Raw genomic sequence first — 22,410 nt, 5'->3', positions numbered from 1 at the left:
ATAATGGAAGTGCTAAACTAAAGTGTTTTTTTTTAACTTCTTGTTTTCATTCTTACTTCTCATACCCTAAGGTATAAGAAAACATCATGATGATTGATAAATTTTCTTTTCAGTGGTCTTGTTTTATCATATAGTTGACTTGAATCAAAAACACTTTTATTTGCAATAGGGAATGACAGTTTCATCAAATAAAGAAATTGCTTCAACAAATTCAAGAAAAACATTTGATTGCATTCTAGTATATTTGAAACTATTTATAAACAAAATTTCTATTGTCAGAAATACAAGGAACATTTTGAAAACATAAGCAAAAGTTCAACAACTTTTCCATAGCATACTATGAAAGATACATTGTATTTTTCATAATATGTTATGGAAAATGTTTCAATTGTATTAATTAATAAAAGTTGAGTTTGAATTAAAACCCACTTGTTTTTTTTAATTTTTTTTTCAGTGATATTTCAGATTGAGAATTTATGGTACCATACTTGCATGAATAAAAACACGATTTTTATATTTGATGGATAGCATAAAGTCAATTCTGTGAATCAGGTACATGCAGTATAAAAAAGTTTGACTCTTTGACAGAGCAAGTATTGATTAAATCATAATAACAAGTATTGTAGTAGGTTTTCAAGACACCAAATACAGTATAATCTAATAGCTACAACCAGTGTGAACAATATGCTTTCATCTCAAGAGTTGTAATACTATTTTCATCAGCAACAGATAATAATTCTACTAAATTGTGAAAAACACCATCACTCCATTTGGACTAACTGGTGGATCAAGGAAATTTTTATGGAAATTCTGACCTTTGCAATAACAAACTACACCAATGAGATTTCATATAGATATACAAAAAAAAAGATCTACCAAAATAATTTAAACTATAACAGAATATGTTTATTATTTGCAAATAACAATATTATTTACCAAGAAATTAGGCTTTAAAAAACAATTTTAAAGCCTAATTTTTCTAATAATTTAAATTATCCATAGATATTAATATCTCCTGATAATTGAAATAATTAAAAACAGAGCATTATTATTCAAAATAATCTTAATATTGTTATACCTTTGATACCTTTGAATAATTAAAATTATCGAAAAATATAGCATCATTATTTAAAGTAAGTTTAATATTTAGTTTATAATACTTTTTTACTTCAATAACCTGATTACTCAGAGATAATTTTTGGATTATTGTATTTTGAAATAGTCTTGTTCTCATTTATAAATAAAAAAAATAAATATTTGAAAATTTAATAAATTGATTACATATTTTAGTGAATATTGTATCTATATTAGGACAAATATTTTCTCTCTCACACAGAGAGAGTGAGAGAGTGAGTCTCTCTCTCTTTATGCTAGTTATGCAAGTTAAAGTATATACTTCAATAATATTATTGTATATATTTTTGTTTAATTTAGTATAGATAGTATAGTATAGATACAACCATAAGTTAATATAGTATGGATACATCATTATGATGTATCCTTTATCCTTATGATGCATCATTATGATGTATCATTATGATATGATGATCATATAGCATTGATGTATGACAATAACTAGTTATTAAGTTAATTTATTTAATAAGTTATTGGCATACTGCAAAACTATATGATATATCCGTACTATGGTCGCTCTCCTTGTTTTAGCTAGGCTATGAGAGAGTGAAACATCCATTATATAGATTGTGTGTATATTTTTTTAACCTTAAATTTAAGGTGAAAACAAGTTTATGTAGTACATCAAAATTTTTGGTAAATATACTGCTATTGTTGTTGTTGTTATTGTTGTATTGTTATTGCTGTTGTTGTTGTTAAAAAAAACTTTGAACTTAAGCAAAACTTACGCAAACTTTACGCATATTTTGGACTTACGAAAGTGTTGTGAATCCGCACCCTGGGTTTGAAATATTTAGTGATTTAGTTATCTTCAATAAAATCAGTCTAAGCAGACCTCGGATCCATATACTCAAGCTCTCAATAACATCGGGGATTTTCCCTGATGTACTTAAATTAGCAAAAGTAATTCCTATTTTTAAATGCAATGAACATTCAGACATAACTATTAATAGACCTATATCAATACTTTCTGTATTTTCAAAACTTTTTGAACGTATTATTTATAACAGAATCGATAGTCGCTTCACTAAAAACAAATTATTTTACCCAAACCAGTTTTTGAAAAAACCTCTCAACAGAGCATGCAATCATTGAATTACTTAATCAAATAACTGATGGTTTTAAATAAAACAAATTTACTCTAGGAGTATTTATTGACCTATCAAAAGCTTTTGACACAGTTGACCATTGCATCCTATTAGATAAACTAAAGCACTATGGTATAATTAATAAAACTTACAATTGGATTAAAAGCTTTCTTACCAATAGAAAACATTACGTGTGTAATATACAATCTGGAGTTTTAAATGTTTTATGTGGAGTCCCCCGAGGATCTATCCTGGTCCACTTCTATTTTTAATTTATATAGATTCTTACTAATAATGATATCAAGAAATTATACTTAGATATGAATATTGAACTAAATAAAGTAAATAATTAGTTTAGGGCTAACAATTTCTCACTTAACTCAGAGAAAACAAACTATATATTATTCCATAAAAAAACACAAGAAGAAAACCTTCCTCTTAAGTTACCTGACCTTATCTTAAATGATAACATAATTAAAAAACAAGGCAGTATTAGATTCTTATGAGTTTTTTTTGATGAGAATTTATCCTGGCTTCCTCAAATAAGATATATTTAATCTAAAATCACTAATATAATAGGTATGATGTATTGAGTTCGCTCATATATCAATAAACAAAGCCTCAAACTAATATATTTTGGACTAATTCATGCTAGCAGAATCATTTACTCTAAAAACAAGCGCCAAACCTATAATGAAAAGTATTAAAATGATGGATGTTTATGAAATAAATATCTATCAGCATTTAACTTTTATGTATCGATTCAATAATAATCTTTCTCCTGCAAACTTTAATAACAAGTTTAAAATAAACATAAATGAAAACTATTATCTAAGAGCAAATATAAGTAACTTATTTAAACTGCCTCAAAACTTTAATAAATATGTTTAATATAGCATTGCATATCGAAGACTAAATATATGGAATAGTTATCAAAAAGGATTAAAATGTATGCCAAAGTCATTAAGTTCATTTAAGTTTCTAATAAAAAAGGAAATTTTTAAAATTTGAGAATCATTTGTGCTTAAAGGGATCACCAAGTAATTTTAATTATTTGAGTATTTATTTTATTTGATCTTTTTTTGATTTACTGATTAGCGCAGCAGTTATGCCCAGGAAAATTTGAATGAAAATATCAAAATATTTCTAGAAACATAGAGAATAAAACTTTTTCGTTTCTGAGAGTTTTTTTTTCGGAATTTATCGCTATTTAACGAATTTCGCATGATTAAATTTTTTTATGTTCATGACCGAAGGCACGGGTTTCAAAGTGAAGGGGTACAATCGTCAATTTCTATAAAAAGTCCTCTATATCTAGAAATTTCTTTAAAAAAATAGAAAAATGAAAAAAAAACCTTCACCGAAAAAGTGGGAAGGGGGAAGGTGACACATGCTTCCCTTGTCCCTCGTGTCGTCGGCTGGGTTTTACAGTCATTTTGCTCGTTTTTAATTTTAACTGATTTCTCGTTACCGTTACCGTTCTGAATAATTCCGAGATGCAATAGCTTTGTTTCGAAATTATCAGTCAAAAATTTTTATAACTTTTATAAAAACAACAAAAATTCACTGAAATGATTTCACTAAAACATTAAAAAAATAATTATTTTAATAATACGCTACATTGTTTTAACCGTTAGTAATTGTAACTGTACAACAAAAGGTTTATTAAAACTCGGTAATAAATAGAATCACTTTATTTTAAAAGCATATGTTAGTTAAAGATTCTTTTCTTGCTTCGAATCATGAACACGACATTTTGTTAAAAAGACAACAAAAACAATTTTCGTAAAATCAAAAAAAAAAATGTTTTCTAAACTACTATAGCATAAAGTTTCATTAGCTGAAAAGTTTATGATTCCCTCATGATTCCATTCATGCTTGTAATACTCAATTCATTTAATATGAAGTTTAAGACAAGAAAATTTAAAAACCGAATTTTTAAAATCCAATGCATTTTATATGTTATTAAAACACAAGTTTTGCAATCAATTTTTTCTGGTATTACTGTTTTATTTTAATAAAATTCGGCTGTATGCGTGTGTAAAAAAACAAAAAAGTTCATGAAGGTCCGGGTCTCGAACCACAGAGATTCCGTTAACGAAGTCAAGGCCTTATTTAAATATGCCAAACATGCAAATAAGTATAATAACAATCAATATATACTATATATACTTACTTTAAAAATTATTATTCTTTTTTCCATATAAAAAATAAACTTATTTAAAATTAACCAAATTCATTTACTTATTACAGAACTAATTATTGAATATTGCATTGTCATCAAGCAAGAGTATGTATGCAAAATTTGAAGAAAATATATAATCAGGAAGTGACTAAAAAATCGATTGCAAGATTAATGCTTTCAGACAAATAAACAAACAAATAAACAAATAATTTGCGTAAACCTAAAAAGATTTAGTGTTTAAGTACAGTCTTGATGTTGTTTTGCTTTTGTTTACAAAACAAAACGTTACAAGCATAGTCCCGAAGCATTTCAATGCGGTTGAACTTCCATCTGTTTTATACTTCCATAATACTTATGGAATATGTCATTAATTTGAATAAATTTTTTAGCAGGTCACTGTAACTTGGAATAAGATAATTTTATTATTGCGGTAATATAAGGCCGGTTAGCTCAGTTGGTTAGAGCGTCGTACTAATAACGCGAATGTCGTGGGTTCGATCCCCATACTGGCCATAATTGGTTTTATTTTAATGATACCAAAATACGCGGAATGGACAAATCTTAAATCGAGTTTAATACTCGACATTAATTTTTTTGATTATCTATTAATTATTAAAAATTTTTTTTTTAAATCATTTATTTTATAAATAATGAAAACTTACGAGGCCAAAATGGGGATCGAACCCACAATATTTGCGTTATTATTTACAGTGCTCGAAGTGGAGAAAAAAAAGTAACGGGATGATATTCGGCAAATTAAAAATACTATCCTGCCTAATCATTGTTATATATAGAGATTTAATAAAAAGGTGGCGGTTTATACTTTATAAAAAAGTGACGGGATGGCATCCCGTTTTGCTTCGAGCACTGATTATCTATAAATAATTTTTTTTAACAAACTCGAGATATTTAAGATATATGACAATAAATTTGTAAAATGTATGGCCAGTATGGGGATCGAACCCACGACATTCGCGTTATTAGCACGACGCTCTAACCAACTGAGCTAACCGGCCATGATAAACACTATGGTTAAAAAAAATTGTACTATACTAAAATTATTTTTTTAAGTGTATATTGAAGCCGCTTTTTTTTTTGTTTATAATAATAGTCCGCCATTTGTAAAAAGCTGAAGCCGAACTGAGGAATAAAAGATAAAAATGCAAGTCAAAAGTTCCTAATAAATTAAAGATAATTCTAAAACAAATTGTAATAATTATAAAATACTTATATAAGTTTTTTTATGAGCCTATGTTTATTAAAAAGTATTTTAATTCATAAAGCGTCTGTCGTTTTACTTTTCTTTTCAAAACTTTAATCCCTTTTTAATCGAAAATAAATTAAGGAATCATAAACTATTATTTTACTAATATTATAGTTTCCGCGTAACACTTTTACGTAAATAGTATTTAAATTTAAAACAAATTTATTTCATTTAAGAAAAAAAAAGTTAAAAATATTTGTTTACAAATTTAATCCGCCATTTGTAAAAAGGGCAAAAAGTTACACATCTAGTTATATAATATATCATTGTGTTACACTTTTAAGGACGTCCACCGGACGACGCGGGTAGGCTTTTTCGCCGAAATACAAGATTTACAATAATTTTGCACCCGTCATTTGAAATTATTATTGCTATTGCGAAGTTTACACACCTTCGTAACGCGTTATACTAAAAATTAAAAAGTTTAAATTCCGTACTTGCGAAAAGAAACTTGCGAAACGATTTATTTCGAAAAAAGACTTTCGTAACAGTTCCTTACGAAAGAAGCATTTCGAATTACGGTAAAGAATCGAAAACATTTATTAAACTGTTATACAATACAAAAATAAAATGCTATTATTTATTGTTTAAATAAAAATAAAGTTATTAAATGATTTTTCCATTTTATACATACATTTTTCAAAAATTCTGGAGAGCGATCTGACTCGTCTAACTACCGTCCCATTTGTCTTCTTAATGTCATAAACAAGGTTTTTGAATGTTTATTTAACAAACACTTAACTCTCATTTTGAATCTTAAAACTTACTTTCTGATCATCGATTCGGATTTCGATTTTCTCGTTCTACTGTTGATTTATTAACGGTAATAACCAATCGGTTTTATCGTGCATTAGATAGATGTGGAGAGGTTAGGACTTTTAATATTTCTAAAACCTTTGATAAGGTTTGGCATGCTGGTATTCTGCACAAACTTTTTTCTTACAGTGTACCATGTAACCTCTTTAAGATTATTGAATTAGACACAGGTTTTTAGTTTACCCCGTCAAAAAAGGGCGGACACAGGTTTTTAGTTTACCCCGTCAAAAAGAAAGCACCACACGCCATGTTGTAAGTGACGTAACTACGCCCGCTGTGCTATCATAAAAAGTTTTAGAAGGAGGAGGGCGAGGGTAAGTAACAATTTTTGCGATTGCAAAGAGAAACCTATATCTTAGTTTTACTTATCTTAATGTAAGCAGGATTCAAAACTAAGTTAACTAGCCATAAGCTTGTTTTTTAGCATTTTAACCAATACGATCCTTAAATATGGTTAAAATTAAAAAACAAACAAAAACATAGTCTGACTCGATTAATTTTGGCCAGTATTTTGTAAACACAGAAAAAAATGTAAATATAAAAAAAAAGGTAGAAACAAAGATTACGATACTTTTGCTTCAAATTGGTGAAACAGTTATGTTTTGAATAAACAAAATAGTTTTAAACTTTTTTTCAGAACATTTTCAATCAAAATTTATGCCATGTTAAAAGTCAAAAAACGCTTTATAAATCTACCTCTACTTAACATAATTTAACAATAGTATACCTTTTTGAGAATACTTTAGTTAAATCCTGGTACAACGGCGTACATTTACAACCAATTAAATAACTGTTGCAGATTCTGCAAAGTATAGTTTACTTTAGGAAGTTTTATAAAATAATTTTTTCATTTTCTGCTAAGCATAGTAAACTTTTCTCAAAACAATTTTTCTAACAAAAATAAAAAAATCGTAAGTTTAATATTAGACGGTTGTAGACGTCATAATGTCAGTATTTATATTTATTTTTTTACCCGTCAGTTGCAGCACTTGACTGAATTCAGATGCGCCCCTGAATCCTTCCTTACCAATCGTAGTATAAAAATATTCCTCGATGGACAGCACTCTTATTCTTATTCTGTAACTTCAGGGGTTCCTCAAGGTTCTATCCTTGGTCCCTACAATTTTTTTAATTTACATTAACGATCTCCCAGAAGTTCTCAAATCTAAGGAGGCATTGTTCACTGATGATAGTACCATTTATTCTTATCTTGATTATAAGTTTACACTCTCTGATTGCTTGGAGGGGGCATTTGAGTTTAAAAAGGAACTCACTTCTGCTACAAAATGAAGCTTTTGGTGGCTGGTGAACTTTAAATCAGATTAAACTCAATTTTTTTTTAACTAATTGTTTTTGCAATAAATTAGATCTTCCTATATTTATGAACGGTAATGTACTCGATTTCTTCTAGGATCAACTCTTACTTCTGATCTTTCTTGAAAACCGTATATCAAATCCATTGGAAAATTAGCATCTGACAAAGATGCGTCTTTTTATCGTGTCCATTCATCCATCATTCAAATATTTTTTTATTGGAAATTCCTCTCAATATATCAAAAAAAAAGTAGTTAAAAAGCTCCAAGATTGCCATTGTTAAATCGTTATCAAAGTTATTTGTCAAATTAAGTCAACTGTTTCAGTAAATTAATTCTAAAAAGTTCCCACATGGCCAGTATGGGGATCGAACCCACGACATTCGCGTTATTAGCACGACGCTCTAACCAACTGAGCTAACCGGCCGTCATATCCTTAAATATGTATTAAAAATTTATTGCACTAAAATTACTATATAAGACTTTTTATTATGTAAGTTGGCTTTTTTCGAATGTCTAGTAAAAACAAAAAACAAAAAAATAAAAAAAAATCATTCCAAAAAGCCTTTAGGCGGTAGTCAACAAATGCCAGTAAACGAGGACTTTTTTAAAGTCGTTAGTCGGCAAAAAACAGGTACGTCAACTCTCTTTAACTTAAAGAGAGTTGACGTACCTGTTTTTTCGTTTTGCCGTTTCGAAAAAATCTTAAAGTTTAAGATTTTTTAGAAACGGCCCTGCATGGAATTTATTTAACTTGAGTAATATTCTTTATAGTAGACCCGTATCTAGCATCTTTTTTTTCAAAAAAAAAACAGGTATGGTTATCTTCAAAGATATGGAGCAATACAGAAAAGCAATAAAAGTACACAGCAAAGCCGAAAGGGAGGGTCGCAGAGGGCATGCGTGCACCGGGCGCCAATATTATAGGGTAACGTAGGAAATATAAAAGTTATAGAATTGCAACAAAATATAAGGTTTTTTAGTGTTTTTTTTCTTTTCAATGTGTAAAATATTTGTTTTCAATTTTCTATACGGTTTAGACAATTGAAAAAAACAAAAACAAAAAAAATTTTACACGTAGAAAAAAAATTTAAAAATTTAACATTTCGTAGTATAGTATTCAATGTTTCTTGTATCTATATAGCGTATATATGAACTTACTTTATAATGAAGGGCCTATATTATAGGCCCCTCATTATAAAGTAAGTTCAGCTACTTTCGCGAAAAATAAACAAAAAATAATCACACGAAGAGATCAGATTTTTTTTTCGGCAACATATAGGATTTTTACGTATTCTTTAGCTGCAACCCAGCCAAGTGAAACATTCTACAAGAATCTCGCTACGCCAGCTTTTGAAAACCTGGCGGTCAGCTCGGATTCCAGCTATAAAACTAATTACAAAACAACCATGAAAAACCCTGCTACCCTTACTTGAAATATAGATGATCTCAACTAAACTAAGCCATGTCTTTTAATAAGTTTGTTAAAACTGTTTGAAACTGTTGTGATTCCGACCTTTCGTTTCAAAACCAAATCTGTTGTTGATCTAAAAATTAATATTGAAACTAGGGGTGTACCGAAATGGAAATTCCAGCCGGAACCGGATTTGCCGTGGCATGAAATAAATTAACCCCCATAATAAATTAACTCCGTTGCGTAAAAAATTACCCGGGGAGTTAATCTATTTTGAAATAGATTAACTCCCCTTGAAACAAATTAACTCCCCATAATATTTTTACTCTGTTGGAACAACTTATACGAATTACAAAAAAAGTGTTTTAACTTGATGTTTTCCTAATGTGTTGTTTTTAAATCTGTTAATTAGTTATTGATATGGATATAAATTATGTTTCTACTATTATTATATCATATATTATTAGTGGCAATATATATATATATATATATATATATATATATATATATATATATATATATATATATATATATATATATATATATATATATATATATATATATATATATATATATATATATATATATATATATATATATATATATATATATATATATATATATATATATATATATATATATATAGGGGAAGTGGGGGCACAACAGCCCCCGTAAAGTTTAGATTAATGGAGTATGAAAATAAAAACGACATGCGTTTTTTTAACAGTGTATTTCGATAAACAAATCATTAAGCTTTAAATTGCTGCAATTAAGAAAAACGGTTTTTGAAAATGTTATAACACAAAAATTAGACTTAGTGAAAAAAACGGTTGTGCCCCTATAGAGAGGCACAACCGCACCCTAAAATATATATATATAGGGAAGTGGGGTCATATCAGTAAGGTTTAGATTACTGAAATATGAAAATAAAAACGACCTGTGTTTTTTTATCATTGTATTTTAACAACCAACAACAACAAAAAAAGCTTTTAATTTTAGCAATTTAAAAAAAAATGCAACAGTTTTTGAAAATGTTATTAAACAAATTTCACAAAAAATCGCTGGGGGTATACTTTTCGTGGTACAATTTCTGCAGGTGTATCATTTTTTGTTTCTACATAGTTTTACATTTAAAATTGATACTTGCATTATTATATTTCTTTTTAGCTAGAGATTTTGAAAGATAATATTAATATCTTGAAATATCGTATTTTTTCTTGTGAAAATTGGCATTTTCAAATTTTAATTTTCAAAAAGTCTTAAAACCTAAAATAATGAATTAACTTTAAAATCTCTAACTAAATATGGACACGCTAGGGACCATTTGTGGAATTTTTCACAAATGCAGTTAAAGATAAGTATGAGTTGTTTGAATGTGACTTTTTGGCTGAAAAACTACCAAAACTAAAACTAAATTTTACTAAACAAAAAAGGCTGTTTTGTAGAAAGTTTTATGACGATCAAGATTCTCTTTTCAAAATTGAATTTGCTAGTTCCTGAAGAAAGTTATAAGCAAAAAACCAATATAAATGTTTTCGGCGAAGAGTAAACGAGCTAATTGCTCACACTTATGCATTAAGATGAGTGCGGTCAAACTAATTAATAGTTATTAATTTTTTTTTTTATTTTTTATTTTTAGGTGCCCCAAGAAGTCCTAACGGTCTTGTCACAGAGAACCGCGGAAGGGCATTTAACCAGGAAGTTCACGCCTCCTTCCTTACCGTGACGCGAAAATTTGTCCAGAGCTCGTTTCGAAACCTGGATCTCCTGCTTATAAAGCAAGTGCTCTAACCACTGCGCCACGGCCGCAATTATTTATTTAATTATTAATAAATATATAATTATTTAAAACGTAAATAAATATGGCAGCCTTTGCTATTTATCTAAAAAATTACAAATTGCTAAAAAATTTCAAGTACTATCCCAGCCTGCTTTATCATCTTCATCCGAGCCTGCTTCATCACCCTCAACTGAGCCTGTTTCATCATCTTCATGCAAGTCTGTTTCATCATTCTCAACCAAGCCTGCTTCATCATCCCAGCCTGTATCATCATCTAACATCAGTCAGCATCAAATTTTAATGATTCGCCAACTTCAAAATTTAACAACAACATCAGTGACTCCTGCTCAAACGTATCAAATGTTTCAACACTTCACAGAAAGACTCGAAGGCAATTTGAAAAATGTTTTACAGCGCCACCATATTGGCACGCGAAAAAAACCCAAAAGAGTTAGCATTCCGAGAGTTGAAGGCCAGTGTCTAAGTACATCTGAGGTGCTCGAGAAACTAAAGCAAGACAATAAGGCCAAAAAGTCAAAACAGTTAAAGAAACCAAAAGTCACTTCAGTGAAACTTCAGATGAAACTCAGCAAGTGCAACGTTCAAAAAAACCGTGACAAGACAAAGACAAGAGGTGCAGAAAGTGTCGCATAGTCTGGGAAGAAGCATTGCCAACTCAAAACAAAATGTGGTACCAATGTGAAGCTTTTAGTTGCAAGTCTCGAGTTTGACGATCGTGTTTACCTAAAAAATACAAAATTGGTGAAGAGTTTTTTTGCATGAAAAAATGCCGCAAACCTGCTTCTGCCGATGAAACAACTTTTTTTTAATTAATAAATAGTTTTTTTCGTATATTTGATTAAAATAGTTATTTGTAAACTTAACTTCTAATACGATTAGTTTTCATTTTATTTTTAATTAATTTTGCTTGATTTTTTTAAATATCCTTATTTAGTTTTAATTTTCCTAATATCTTAAAAAATTGTTATTAAATTTTAATTAGTTTACTTCTCTCCAATTATAAGGGGAAAAGTAAACGTTTTTTTTCTTGATAAAAATCGATTTTTTTAAAGATTTTCAAAATATTTTTTCTTAATTTTTGTATATTTATATTATGTAAAAGTTATCTTTAAAACAAAACAAAAAATAAACATAAAATACTTTTTCTTTAAAAAAATAATGGGTTGAGGAATAATTCATGAGCGTTTTTTTCAAATTTATTTTAAACAAAAAAACTACAACGATTTAATCAATAATATACTCTCCGTTGTTGTTTACGACTTCCTCCCATCGTTCAATAAGTTTTTCGATGCCTCGGCGATAGAAATCTCCCGGTCTTGACTCAAAGAATTCGTCCAACCAAGCCCTCAATTCCACGTCATTATTGAACGATACACCGCGCAAAGCGTTCGAAAGCGATCGAAACAGATGAAAATCTGACGGCGCCAAGTTTCGAGTTCTTGAATCGCGGCTTTGGTCATATTGGCGATGTGAGGACGGGCGTTGTCGTGTTGCAGAAGAACGCCATTTCGCCTATTTGGTCTTTTTTGCTGAATTGCTTCGTTAAGTCGGTGCAGTTGTTGAACGTAGAGCTCCGCATTGACTGTTTGGTTGCGCTCAAGCAGTTCGTAATGAACTATGCCTTCCCAATCCCACCATACACACAACATGATCTTTCGAGGATGAAGGTCTTTTTTTGCTCGCGGAGTCGCTTGTTTTTTGGGGCTGAGCCATTCTTTTCGCTGCTTCATATTGACGTAAAGGCACCATTTTTCATCGCCAGTGACAATGCGGTAAAGAAAACGCTGTTTATGACCATGTGTTGAGCGATGTCGAGCGAGCAAACCGGCGGCGATTGTGGAACGTTGATTTTTGTTGTTTTCGCTTAAAGTGTGTGGCACCCAAGCGCCGAGTTTCTGAACCTTGCCCATTGAGTGAAGGTGGTTCACCACAGTTTTTTGATCACAATCCATCTGCTCCGCCAATTCTCTGGTCGTTTGACGTGGATTTTCGTGAAGAAGTTGATTCAATCGCTCTTCGTCGAGCTCAATTGGTCGACCGGTGTGTGATCCGTCCTTGAGGTCAAAATTCCCATTTTTGAAGCGCGAAAACCAACGGCGGGCGGTACTTTCAGGCATTGCTCCTTCTCCATACACAGCACAAATCTCACGAGCAGCTTCGGCGGCCTTAACACCTCGATTAAATGCAAAAAGCAAATGGTGTCGAAAATGCTCAGTTTTGTCCACTTGACATTCCATTTTAATGATCTGAAAATACACAAAAATAAAAAAAACTAACAAATCAAAACACACTATCTTGTAGAGCAAAACATTCTCTTTCAAACAACATAAAACATTTTGCCAATGCATTTTATTTCTGCGTGCATTTTTAAATTTGAAAAAAACGCTCATGAATTATTCCTCAACCCAATATTTAAATTTGAAACTAAAACGTTTACTCTTACCCCAGTTTACTCTATATATGTAAAATTGTATGAAAATTGTATCTTAACTTACAACGTGTAACTAGCTACACATCAGTGCTGTTCATGTTTAACCGAGAAATGAAATCAGATCATTTTATAAAGTAAGTTTATGTTTATTCTACTTTATCGTGTTATTAGGATATTTAAACAAACTAACAATGACTTTTTATTTTATTTAGCTGAGAATTTAGAGCAGCCGTAGCACAGCGGTAGCGCCTCACCTCAGAACCTCAGAAACAAAGGATCTGAGGTTCAAACCCCACCTCAGGGCAAGTTTTGAGACATCGGTCAGAAAGGAAGCGTGAACCTCCAATTAGATACTCATCCGCGGTGCTCTGTGATAAGACCATAAGGACTTCTTGGGAATAAGGACTTCTAAATAAATTGAAAAAAAAAAAAAAAAGATATGCAGGCTTTTTGGGAAACAAAAACTGCTTGAAAATTTTTGAAGTTTTTTTTGTCATGTTAATAGTTTAAATGAGTCTTTAAATAGTTTGAAGACTCCTTCAAATTATTAAAATGCATAACAAATATCTTCCAATTGGCAAGTCACCTTCAATGACATCGTTAGCGTAAAGTTGCACCAGTTCTCGAGCTTTTATATTTGAGAAGTTCTTGATCTTCCAAATAGATGAATGAGATTCTTGAAGGAACAGTCTTCATAATGTTAAATCTTAATTGAAATTGTCAAATAAATTACCAAACGCTTTACCAAAAGTTCTTTTTAAAAGCCAAGAGAACCAGTAATGATTTTAACTTCAGCAAAAGTATTAACTATGATGAGCGGATGCGGAATTCCGGCCGGAATTTGAGACTTTTTGGTCATTCTGGTTCATGTCACAATTACAATATTTTAGGCCGGATGCCGGAATTTATTTTTTTACCGTTTTTTTAAAGGCATTTGGCGCAGACTGTGTAAATTAATTCAAAAAATCATTGTCCTACAGGGCAATGAAAAACTATAGGTAAACGTAGGTAAAAATGTAAATTACTTAATAAACACAATGTAATTTCATTTGCAGTAATCAATCTTATCAACAATTCCGGTGACGCGAAATAGATTAACTCCCCAAAAAACTCCCGGTTAAAACATTTTAACTCTCCGGTTAATCTATTTCGAAATAAATTAACCCCGGGAGTTAAATTATTTTAAAATGTAGCGAAATGGATTAATCGGGGCTTAAGTATTTCTAACCCCCACTGAAATAAATTAACTCACTTTAATACGCGTTTTAAATAATTTAACTTATAATTATATCTACAAAATTGTGTAAGTATTCTATTCTAAAATTTTTTTTTAAATATATTTAGTATTATATATATTTAAATATATAATATATAAATATTTAGTGAGCGTTCAATAAAATTACTTTATAACTGTTTATTTTTGACAAGCCTTTATCTTATATATAAAAAGGAGATCAAAACAATAGTAATACTTCAGAACCATTCTCTTTTGCTAATAATAATGTCTAAGGTAAAAGAGTTTTTATCTATATATACTCTCTCTCACTCTCTCTCTCTTTCTCTCTCTCTCTCTCTCTCTCTCTCTCTCTCTCTCTCTCTCTCTCTCTCTCTCTCTCTCTCTCTCTATATATATAAATATATATATATATATATATATATATATATATATATATATATATATATATATATATATATATATATATATGTATGTATATATATATGTATATATATATATATATCTATATATATATATATATATATATATATATATATATATATATATATATATATATATATATATATATATATATGTATATATATATATACTGTGTGACAAAAGTTATCGTACGCTAAGAAAAAAAAATAATATTCAATATAGACACAATTTTTCTGCTATATTTAATGAAAATTATTTATAATTTTTTTTTTAATAGTATTTTTTTTGTTAATTTATGAATTTTTTGGAATTTATATTGAAATAACATTAAAATTAGGCTCAAAATTTGAAAAAAGTACATTAAAGATGATGACAAAAGTTATCGTACACTTGACGTACACTAATATTTATTTAACTCCAAACCGTTATGTCCACCATTTTTCATACATTTTTGAAAATAAAGTAAACTATAAACACTTTAAGATTATTTTCAATTGTTTTAAATGAATTTTTTGGTTAAAAAAAAGTAAAATGAGCTCGAAACGGGTTAAGACCACTGTAGAAACTCGTAAGCTAATAATTAAGCATTGGAATGAAGGAAAATCGTTAAATTGTATTGCAAAAATTGTTGATTCTAAAAAATCCACAGTTTCTTCAATTATTAACAAGTTCAAAAAAACAGGAAAATTAGCTGATTTGCCCCGAAGTGGTCGTCCAAAAAAACTGAATAAGCGTGCTGAACGAAGCTTAGCTTCCACAATCAAGAAAAATCGTTTTGTAAGTGCCAAAACTTTAGCTTGCAAAATAGAAAACGATATAGGGGTTAAAATTAGTCCAAAAACAGTCATTCGAAGTCTTAAAAGACAAGGAATATTGAGTCGCGTTCCAAGAAAAGTTCTTTGTATTAGTGATAAAAATTGTAAGCTTCGATTAAACTATGCTAAAACGTACATTGATATGCCAGACTCATTCTGGAATAAAGTCTTATGGACAGATGAGTCTAAATTTAATGTAAAAAGATCTGATGTTAGAATTCGTGTATGGCGTTCATCAAAAAATTGCTTAGAAAATGGAACTACAGTCCGAACATTTAAACACGGAAATGGATCAGTAATGGTTTCGGGATGTATGTCGGCAGCAGGTGTTGGAAAGTTAGTATTTATTGAAGGAAATATGGATAAACATTACTATAAACCTATTATTAAAGAAAATGTTGAACAATCAGCACGTAATTTTGGTATTGGTGATGACTTCGTTTTTCTTCAAGATAACGATCCCAAACATAAGGCCAAAGATGTGATGGAATTTATGGAAAAAAAAGGGACATACAAAATCATCCATCTCAAAGCCCTGATTTGAATGTAATAGAACATTTATGGGATGAAATCGATAGACAAATAGATAGAACAGGTGTAAGCACCATTGAACAATTAAAAGTCCAAATTGTAAAGACGTGGGAATCAATCGATCCGTCTATTACAAAAAAACTCGTTGAATCGATGCCAAGACGTCTTACTGCTGTTGTAAAAGCTAAAGGACAAAATACACGATACTAAAATATAAGTTTAGTTCCCATAATATTTATCAAAGTGTACTATTTTGAAAGCGTACGATAACTTTTGTCACCTTCTTTTTGTTACTTTTCTTGCTTTTTCATCAAGATAATAAAATAAAATTTTTTTCTTGTTCTGTTTTTTCAATTTTTGTTTAAATAATTATAAATCAAATAGTTTTTATTCAGTTTTTAACTTGTTCCTTGCATTTCTTTTATTCATCTTCTTTTCTCATCTTCATCTTTGAATCATCTTTCAATCAAGAATTATCCCTGACATCTTGCTCTGAAACTTTGTCTTCGACATCTATGGCTTCTTTCACAATTGCTTCACCTGCAGAAATTATAAGTATTTCGAATGAGAAAACTCAGCAAACTCGCAAACGATGGCAAATACAAAAAAAAACAAAAAACAAAACAGCTATACTCACCAGTTCACCATATAAAGCGGAACTGGCAAGAAAGATGGTTATAAAAAATAAAAAAAGAAAAAGCGCGATAACAAACATTTAGTACAAAATAGAGAATAGTTGAATGAAAAGAGATGAATAAATAGATAGATAAATAAAGAATGCCAAAATATTGGTACTAATATTATGAATATTAGAATGAAAAAAGTTTAAAAATGGCAGATAGAAAAAAATTTCAAAATGTTAAAAATGTTAAATAAAAAACTGAAGGATGACAGATTGATATACATAATAAAGAATTCCAATATTAATTTGTAGAAATATTTAATTGTATTTTTTTAACAAAAAATTAAAAGGCTTGATTTTGAATTCAGAGATTGAATTAAGAGATTTTAGATCAGGATGTAGTCTGTTCCATGAGCTAATAGATTGATATTTAATGGATTTATTTCCATATTTAGCAGAGTGGTGTTTTGGAATAACTAAGTTTAAGCTACTGATGGAGCGAAGAGGATGGTGACTATTTATACTTGTAAAAAAGTTGTTGAATGATAGATGAAGGTTTTTGTGATGATAATTTCAGACGAATTGGCAGTTAAGGAATATCACAAGGTCGCTTAATTTTAATATATTGGAAATTAGGTATAGCATATTAGATCTAAAGTTATTGTACTGAAAATATATTATTTTCAAAGCTTTATTTAAGATAACCTTAAAATGATTTGCCTATGGGATTGTCTCAATACTTGACATGCATATCTTAGATGGGACTTAAAAATAGCATGATATATATTTAGCAGAGTTTCTAGATTTACATAATGGCGGACTTTGGCAAGCATTCCATTAGATCTGCTGAGTTTCATTGCTAAGTCATTCAGATAGCTTTGAAAAGAAAAATTAGAATCAATTATAATCCCAAGATATTTAATATAGTTTAAAGGATAAATTTTTTGTCCGCTTAGTCTGAAATTTAAGTGCTTATTAATAGTTGCCAGATTGAATTTAAAGATGATCAGCTCTGTTTTGTTAGAATTGAGAGAAAGTTTATTAGAGCAAAGCCACTGAACATAATATATTTGTTGATTTTTTAAGTGATTTCTCAACCAGTAGCATATTAGTATCATAAGTAAAATGGTAAGCCGTTGCAAATTTAAAAGAAGTATTTAAGTCATCAATAAAAAAAAAGAAAAAGAAGTGATCCTAACACTGAACCTAGTGGGATACCATTTGAGCAATTCTGTAAATCAGATTTAGTGGCATTAATGGAAACAAACTGTATTCTGTTTTGGAGATATGAAGTAAACCATTTTGAGTTGGATGCCTCTGATTCCATAGTATTCTAATTTTGTGAGAAGGATGGAGTGATCACACACAGTATCAAAAGTTTTTTGCAAATCTATAAACACCCCACATGCAAAGTATTTACTATCTAGAGCTTGTACAACAAAATTAAAATTGTTGTAGATAAATTGAAATCGTTAAAAAAAAAAAACAATAAAAGAAGAGATATATATATAAGCTGATGCTCTTTAAACCGCCTATTTTGGAAACTAGTTGTGAATTATGCATATCAAGCGAAAAAAATAAAACGAAGGGTAAAAAAAAAAATTGAACCAACAAACCTCAAAAAACTGTTTTAAAAAATTGAAACTTCCTTCATCTGGTTGTATAAATAAGTTCAAATCTGCTAATGTTCGTATTAGTAATATGAAAAAAAAATTTACATCTAACGACCCTAGAAGGACATATCAACTATTACATGCAAGTAATAAAGCAAAGATTCATTAATTAAAAAAGAAACAAAACAAGGAAATAAAAGAAATGAAAGATTTTTATAATAAAGTCATTAAAAATCTTAATAAAAGAGTTAAACTTTTGTTAAGCTTGAAAAAAGTGACAATAAAGTTGCACTCCTTCATGAGAAAAAAAGAATTACATGCAAAAAATTGTATTATGTAAACAAGAAATTTAGCATGGTAGTAAATAAACATGAAAATTTGTCTTCTAACAGTTTAAATAATCCTGAAAAGGATACCGACTCTCCTAACACTAGAGTATTAAGCAAAGAAAATAAAGATTTTAATTTAAGTTGTCTTCTCCATGATCGCAGAGTAATAACATTTCAATACGAAAGGTATTCTAATGATATAAGAGAAGTTATTATGGAGTTAGTTTTTTTGAACTTCATCATGAACAAAGTTAATGAAGTTATCACAATTGTTTTAAAAAAACTAGCAAAGATAGATATAGAGAAACTTCCCTCAATTGGTACAAAATCTCGATTTATGACCGAGGCTTTAGCACTTGCTCAACTTCAAGTTGCAGAAGAAATGATAAACACTGTAGAAATTAATTCGGGCAATTGTCTTCACAGTGGCGGTACCACTAAATATCATAGACATTTTCAAAATTTCCAAGTTACTACCACAAATGGAAGTACTTTATCTTTTGGATTATGTGAAATGGCTGGCAGTGATGCAGATTGTACTATTAATGTGTTAACCAAAACATTAGATGATGTATGTGACATTTTAGAAAGTAGCAGCAAGGAAAACGATTTTTCTAACCTTGTATATTCTTTTAAAACTACCATGTCTGATCTTGGGCCAGTTAATCCACTGTTTAACTTATAGCTTAAAGATATGAGGAAAAAGTTATTGCCAAAAGTTATAAAGAACTGGGAAGATTTAAAAAAAGGCGAGCAAGCAGATTTCATTGAAATGTCTAATTTTTTTTGTAAATTGCATTTTATTATCTAACTTTGCTACAGAAACTGATAAAACGATTAACTCATTCGAAAAGTTTTAAGTAGTAGTTATAAAAATTTTTTTGCATTCAAACTGAATCAGGTGCCAACAGATTAATAAGAACTGCATGTAAAGCTTTTCATGTAAGGGGAAGCGATGAAGCTGAAGTTAGTGGGTATTTTAATGTGTTTCTTGCTGGTAAAAGACAAAGTAAGTGTAAGCTTGCATCCTTTGTTGGTAACAGATTTAATATATTATATTATAATGCTGCAGCTTTGCATCTTCATTCAAAAGATATTTTAGAGTTTCTTCAAAATTGGCCAAATCAAAATAATCTTTTACTTGCAGTTAAAGAAGATATTAGCAACAAATTATATTTAGCAGAAGTGTAAGCTCTTGGAATAGTTGATAAAATAATTACAGGTCCACTTTGGCGGATAATTGAATCACAAAAGAGTATTCTTGATATGAATCCATTTTTTTTAACCCTAAAAAGGAAACTTTCAGATTTGTGTAAAAATACATCATCGAATATGATCTCGAAAACACCTATATTCAGTCCAAGTGATGTTAATATTCATAAAGATATTTTGTATGATAAATTATTTGAAGAAACTAATGACACTGATTTAAATATTTTAACACAGCAGACATTAGAAGTAATTTGTCATTCTTTGTTAATTGTTCTGGAAAGACAATCTGCTGATCAACTTCATAGAGGTAAAAATTAGCATCCTTCTGATAATATGAGTAAGGCTGCAGAGAATATTCCAACAACAAACAAAGCATCAGAAAGTGACTTTGCGGTATTGGATCTTTTAATTCATTCAAAGCCAAATGCCAAAATACAAACTATATAAGCTTATACTATGTGGTATAAAAACAAAACACTAGACTGTTTGGATAAAAAGACTTTAGATGAGCGTGACTCATTGTTAAAAAAAGCTTCAACAAACTTTAATAAAATGAAAGATAAATACAAACAACGTCATTTAGAATTAAAGTTTGAAATGAGTGAAAGGTTGTCTGAAAAGCATAAAGCTAAAAAAACAGCTGAAGATAAAGCCTTCTTAAAAAAAGCTAAATCGGTTAGCGAGTTGTTAAAATTGAGGACGAAGGTGTGGTTGACCTCAAAAGAAGCAGATGATGAATATGTTTTGTTAGATGACACATTTAAAAGCAAAAAAAATATTAAGAGCACAGTTGGATTTTTATAGGTATGTTACGGAAGTTAAATGTGAACCTAAATATTTTTACAAAACTAAAATGCATGGTAGTAAGCGAATAGACTTAACAAACTATGAGTTGTTCAGTATTTTACAATCAGTTATTAGAACAAAGACTTTTCCAGAGTCCATTGAGAGAAGAGTTATTCTTATTGAAAGAAAAAAATATTTTGAAAATTTTGATTACAAAACAAAAAGAAGAGTTAAGTGAAAAATTAAAGAATTCAAGACTGTCTCAATTAGCAAATCAACAAAAAACAAACATCTTGGCTGCCATTCTAAATGATGTTAACTATCTTGTTGGGAAATTTATTCAACATAAAATAATGAAAATCGACACTAAAAAAATACTTTTGGTGTACGAGTGAAGTTTTTTGAGTGAACAAGTCAACTCCTAACTTAAAAAAAACTTTGTTTGATGTGGTCTATGAGACTGAGGAAAATCAAGTATGGACTTTTCCATTGCTTGTTGACCTTGAAAAAAGAAAGGTTATAGTTTTGTAAAAAGCCTATTTTACAATTTATTTGAAATAATTACTAGTTATATATATTATTAGTAATATTTTATTAGAAATATATTATATATATTATAAATTATATAATATTATTATAAATTAGTCGTATATATTAACCTATAATATTTATATCTATAACGTTTATAGTTGTTATAACGTATTGTATATAGTTATTATATATCGTTAGTAATATTATATTATAAATAAATAATAAATTATATATTATTACAAATTAATTGCATATATCAATCTATAATATTTATATCTATATTGTTTATAGTTATTATAACGTATCGTATATAGTTATTATATATCATTAGTAATATTGTATTATAAATATATTATAAATTATATAATAATATTATAAATTAGTTGAATATATTAATCTATATTATTTATAGTTTAAATATATATATATATATATATATATATATATATATATATATATATATATACATATATATATATATATATATATATATATATATATATATATATATATATATATATATATATATATATATACATATATATATATATATATATATATATATATATATATATATATACATATATATATATATATATATATATATATATATATATATATATATATATATATATATATATATATATATATATATATATATATATATGTATATATATATAATTTTTTTTTTTGTTTTTTTTTGTTTTTTTTATTTATTCAAAATAAGTTTTACAATATAAGAATGAATAAAATACGTATAGTCAGAATTACAATTTTGTTAACGTTACAACAAGAACGCGGATACTCGCAGAAGATCATAAGATCTTGTCATCGAGAACCGCCTAAACAGATTTTAAATAATAAATAA

At 28.7% G+C, this 22,410-nt stretch overlaps 3 non-coding genes across 3 annotated transcripts; 1 reads left to right on the top strand and 2 right to left on the bottom strand.

Annotated features, from left to right (window-relative positions):
* Positions 1-4,846: 4,846 nt before the first annotated feature.
* On the top strand, positions 4,847-4,920 carry trnai-aau (transfer RNA isoleucine (anticodon AAU)). Its single transcript has one exon. It is a non-coding gene; the product is annotated as a tRNA-Ile (tRNA).
* Positions 4,921-5,349: 429 nt separating this feature from the next.
* On the bottom strand, positions 5,350-5,423 carry trnai-aau (transfer RNA isoleucine (anticodon AAU)). The gene has a single exon. It is a non-coding gene; the product is annotated as a tRNA-Ile (tRNA).
* A 2,730-nt stretch (positions 5,424-8,153) lies between these two features.
* Positions 8,154-8,227, bottom strand: trnai-aau (transfer RNA isoleucine (anticodon AAU)). Its single transcript has one exon. It is a non-coding gene; the product is annotated as a tRNA-Ile (tRNA).
* Between the last annotated feature and the right edge of the window lie 14,183 nt (positions 8,228-22,410).

The sequence above is a fragment of the Hydra vulgaris genome, chromosome 15 (assembly GCF_038396675.1).
Source record: "Hydra vulgaris chromosome 15, alternate assembly HydraT2T_AEP".
NCBI classification, from domain to species: domain Eukaryota; kingdom Metazoa; phylum Cnidaria; class Hydrozoa; order Anthoathecata; family Hydridae; genus Hydra; species Hydra vulgaris.
The sequence above is the reverse complement of the archived record's forward strand: the minus strand, read 5'-3'. Positions and strand labels throughout refer to the sequence as shown.